The sequence below is a fragment of the Chinchilla lanigera genome, unplaced genomic scaffold (assembly GCF_000276665.1).
Source record: "Chinchilla lanigera isolate Chin_1 unplaced genomic scaffold, ChiLan1.0 scaffold00146, whole genome shotgun sequence".
In the NCBI taxonomy this organism is placed as follows: domain Eukaryota; kingdom Metazoa; phylum Chordata; class Mammalia; order Rodentia; family Chinchillidae; genus Chinchilla; species Chinchilla lanigera.
This window is the reverse complement of record NW_004955547.1, coordinates 869222-874196: the sequence shown is the minus strand read 5'-3', so window position 1 is coordinate 874196 and position 4975 is coordinate 869222. Positions and strand designations below refer to the sequence as shown.

Below are 4975 nucleotides of genomic sequence, written 5' to 3'. Positions count from 1 at the left end.
TCAGGCTGGCCTTGAGCTCACTTTGTAGCCCAGGCTGGTCTCGAACTTGCAATGATCCTCCTGCCTCAGCCTCCCAAGTGCTGGGATTACAGGCATGCACCACCACGCCTGGCTATCTCTGGTGGCTGTACTCTCCTTGGGAGAGTCTGTAGCCCGCTAGGACTTGCTTCTGGCTCACTAGGTCTCAACCTTTTGAGAACTAAAAACTGGTCTAAGGTTGTCTGTTTCTTTCTTTGACACTGTTCTGTAGTGTCACATGGCACTGTCAGTAAGCAAGTGAACGCAACAATTGGCTTTTTCTCTGTCTGGGTGGGTCTTCTCTACAAATGTTTGTAGCGCTGTCCACTTTTTGAGGATGTACTTTATGTCAGAAGAACTTAATTGCACTGACTGTTGATACTCCCCCTCCTCTTCAGAAAGCTCCTCAGCTGCCATCCTCCGTGGCTCAGCCAGAAGTTGCTGAAGCTCCTCTGTAGACAGCTCCTCTGAGCATTCCACCGCCAGCTCCTCAACATCACCACTGTCTACCTGCAAACCATGGACTCTGCTATAGTGACAGCGTCATCAACCAAGGGCCAATTGAAGGCTCAGGCTCCTCTACACAGCCTTCAGAGTCTCCTTGCATAATTTTAGCCCACACTTTCCTCCAAGCAGATCTCTGTGTCCTTAGAGACACTGGCCCAGGATTTCTAAATTAACCTCACACAGGAAAGGATGTTGTAATGTCCCTTCCAGAACTCTTTTTTTTTTTTTTTTTTGGTCTTTTTGAGACAGGATCTTACTGTGCAGCTCAGGCTGGCCTTGAGCTCACTTTGTAGCCCAGGCTGGCCTCAAACTCACAATGATCCTCTTGCCTCAACCTCCCGAGTGCTGGGATTACAGGCGTGCGCCACCATGCCCGGCTCCTTCCAGAACTCTTTAAGGGTTAAATCTGTATGTGAGACCATCTGGAAGCACTTCAAGAACAGTTCCTTGATTATAGCTTCTTAAAGTTAGCTATAACCTGCTGGCCCACAGGCTGCAGTAGGGGAGTTGTATTAGGTAGGTAGGAGGAATTCAACTGAGAGCTATGAGAATTCTTTAGCCAATTCTTCCAAATTTCCATGGGCCTTCCAAGGCCCATGATAAGGAGAGCCTTGAGTGGCAAACCTTTGTCCTTTAGATATTTCTTAAAAGTAAGACAGAAAGCCTGCCTGATCCACTCAAGAAAAAATTACCGAGGCTTTTGTGTTTGGTCTCCACATGACCCCCAGCCTATTCTTCATGACTATGTTTTCTGAACACTGTAGGGCTCTCACAGTGATAAGCCAAGGGAGGCTTTATCTTGAGGTACCACACGCACTGACACGTAGCAATAGGTTAGCCCAGCCTTCATGGGCTTGTGGCCTGGCATTTTCCTCTGTTCCTGGGTAATGCATGTTCTCCTGGGCATCTTCTTCCAGAAAAGGCCGGTTTCATCACAGCTGAAAACCTGATGACAGCAAAAGTGTCGCCATTTCAAAGTGGTGTGTGTAATCCTCAGCAGCCCTTTTATTAGCACTGGCCACTTCACCATGCCTAGGTGCACTAGGAATCCCAGTTCTTGCTTTAAAATCGTGACACCATCCCTTACTGGTGCAAAATGTTTCCCCATTATCACTCATTGATGGATTAGCCTTTACGAGATCTGCATTTACACCTCTAGCTTTTTCCTAAGTTATAGACTGAGACAGGCTGTAACTTGCCATCTGCCTTGCGTTTATCCACACTAATAACAGCCTTTCTACCTCATCCAACACCGCTGGTCATGACTTACTCATTTTAGTAACACCTTCAGCAATGCCAGCTTCCTTATCTAAATCTTTTCTCTATATGACTGTCAGGACAGTGGATTTTTTTTTTTTTTTGGTACCGGGAATCGAACTCAGGACCTTGTACTTGCCAGGCAGGTGCTGCGCTGCTGAGCTATACCCTCCCCTGGGACGGTGGATTTTGGCATGCTGTCCATATTAGCGAGATCAGTCACCTGAGTGCCACTCTCATTTCTCCACAATTTCCTTCTTTTCGATTATGATTGCTTTCTTTACCTTCCCTTCCTTAGCTTCTTTTTCTAGCTTTTTTGGGACCATTTTGATAGCAGTAATCATAGCGATTATCTAAAACACTGACCGAAGTCACATCCACAAACATGCACATCAGGCTCAGAGTGACCCGTAAGTGAGCGTACATATGCTTTCCTGGCAGTGCAAGTCTCTGTTTACCACCGGACAAGGAGCCAGCATTCGGGTTGTAACTCTAGACTTTGGTTGCAAATTAACCCTAAAATTCTGATCATAACACATGTAGTTTGCATGTGAGGCCAGCTGTAACTTGAGGGTCCACTGGATCTCTTCAATGTATTGATTTCAATCCCTGTGTATATACAGTACCCTCAAAAGTGGGACTGCTTAATCACATAGTAATTCTGTTTACCAGTGTGGTTTTACTAATGAACATTCACATCAGCAGTATGCAGGGGTTCTCTTTATATCTTTACCAACACTTACGTTTCATCTTTTTGGTAACAGCCCTTTTAACTAAGGTATGAAGGGGCATCTCACTGTGGTTTTGTTTGTATTTCCTTGATGATTAGTGATGCTGAACATTTTTTATTTTTGTCTTTTTGAGACAGGGTCTCACTATACAGTTCAGGCTGGCCTTGAGCTCACTTTGTAGCCCAGGCTGGCCTCAAACTCACAACGATTCTCCTGCCTCAGCCTCCCAAGTACTGGGATTACAGGGGTGCACCACCACACCCCGTTTTTAAAAAGAATTTTCTGATAATAAATATTGCCATGTATTACCATTTTATTGGTTGTATTATATTCATTGTATAGATATGTACTAATTTATTGAACTGTTCTGTTAGAAATTAGGATTTTTCTTTTTAGTACAGAGAATTACACCCAGAGACTGGTGAACCACATCTCCAGCCCTCCTTGTTTAATTTTTAAAAATCTGAAATAGGGACTCACTAAATTGCCTAAACTGGCCTTGAACTTGTGATCCTCCTGCCTCAGCCTCCCCAGGAGTTGAGATTAAGATCTCAACTACCGAAATTAGGATTTTGTGAGAGGGTACCGGCAATTGAACTCAGAACCTCATGCTTGTAGGCAGGTGCTGCGCCACTGAGCTAAATCCCTGGCCCCTAAGATATTTTTTAACATCACAAACAATGCTGCATTAAATAGTCTTACATATTTGTACATTTATATGACTGCTTCCCTGTAATGATTCCCTTAAAATAATACTTAGAGATTTTTTTTTCCAAATACAAAATCCAATGTAGAAAATTTGGAAAATACAGGCAAGTCCATCCCCAGGACTAACCACTACTGTCAATATTTAAGCCATGCTCTAACTTTAAGTATAAGAATACTGCCCAATAAGTAATAAGCTATTGCCAAGTCCTGATCTTCCTGATTTTGGTCACAGGAGAAACTCTGCTTCCTCAGCGTGACCTTTGTAACTATGGACTGCATACTGATTTTTTCCTGGTTTATTTTTGTGAGTTCCAGAGGCACTCATTTTCCCGGTGGCTTACCTCTTTTCTCACAGATGTGTTTAAAGAGTAGTTGGTAATACAGTTAAATTTCTTGTCTCATTTCTAGGTCTAAGAAGATTCCCAAGTGACTGTAAAATTAAATGCAAGCCTGTTGAAAGCAAATTCCATTGTTTCAGAAAAATGTCTATTTTGTCATCTTCCATGGGTATACACTGCTTTGTCTATTCCTTGCTTTTATATGTTGCCTACAGTTCTTCATTTATACACTGCCACTGTAGTCCTCTTCTGCTCTGGATTACTGAACAAAGTTTCATCAGACCCTGGGTAGGCTAAGTCATAAGTGACACATCATTATGGGCCCCTGACATGAATGCAAAGTGGCACAGCCCCCCAGTCCAACCCAAAGATGCCTCACAAGTAAGAAGGGGTATAAAGAAGGAAAATGAAAACCCCTAGAGAAGCAGAAGGTAGTTATGGTTGGTAAAGGGAGGGAAATCTCGCCAGGTAGTAGGAAGGCTAGGCTTGTAGAATGGGGACAGACTTAGGGAGAAAGCTTGAGCTGGGCTCCTTTCTATTTACTATGTTGCCAAACAGGTCACTGTGTTCTCCATCAGCCCTACTGCAACGCCAAAAAGCAGGAGTGCTGAAGGTTCATGGGGGCACACTACTGGCATGCAAGGCTAAAAAGTGGTTTTACTGAAAGGCATGCAAGGATTTCTTCCTGCTTTCCTCTGTAGGCCTTCTTTCTACCCAGAGAGCTAGACAATCACTTTTAGAATGGAACAAAGCGGTTCCTCACAGGGCAAAGCCTCCTGGAGAACAGTACAAAAGAGGCTATTCAATGCTGGACCCCCAGTATACCAGGGGGGCACAAGCTAAGATACAGACTTCAGTTCCTCCCATCTCTTTTTCCATCCCTTACCCACCAAGACAACTGACAGGACAGCTGGGCAGAGTGGTACACACCTGTAATCCCAGGAAGGCTGAGACCAGAGGATCAAAGTTCAAGCCCAGACTGGGGCATTTAGCAACTTTGCGAGGCCCTGTCTCAAAATAAATAACAAAAAGGGAGTATAGCTCAGTATGAAGGTCCTGGGTTCAATCCCTAGTACTGGGGGTGGGGTGAGGGGAGGAAGTTCTGAAACAAAACCAAGCAGAAAATCTGGAAAATAAAACTTCAGAGGGCTGGGGATTTAGCTCAGCGGCAAAAGCACCTGCCTTGCAAGCGCAAGGTCGTGAGTTCGGTTCCCAGTACTGGAGAAAAACAAAAAAACAAAAAAACAAAAAAACAAACAAACAAAAAAAAAATAGACATGCTATGAGAGAATACTTTGGGGCTGGGGATTTAGCTCAGCAGCAAAAGCGCCTGCCTGGCAAGCGCAAGGTTGTGAGTTCGGTTCCCGGTACCAGAGAAAAAAAAAAAAAAAAAACAAAAAACAAAAAAAATAAAAT

The 4975-nt window shown here is 43.9% G+C and overlaps 1 protein-coding gene across 1 annotated transcript in view; it reads left to right on the top strand.

The window, feature by feature from the left end:
• Positions 1–3686, top strand: part of Fam186a (family with sequence similarity 186, member A) — a 60398-nt gene extending 56712 nt beyond the window's left edge. The window contains exon 9 of the mRNA XM_005411959.1: positions 3630–3686. The gene's annotated coding sequence lies outside the window, so the exon portion shown is untranslated. The remainder of the gene's footprint in view (positions 1–3629) is intronic.
• Positions 3687–4975: the final 1289 nt, after the last annotated feature.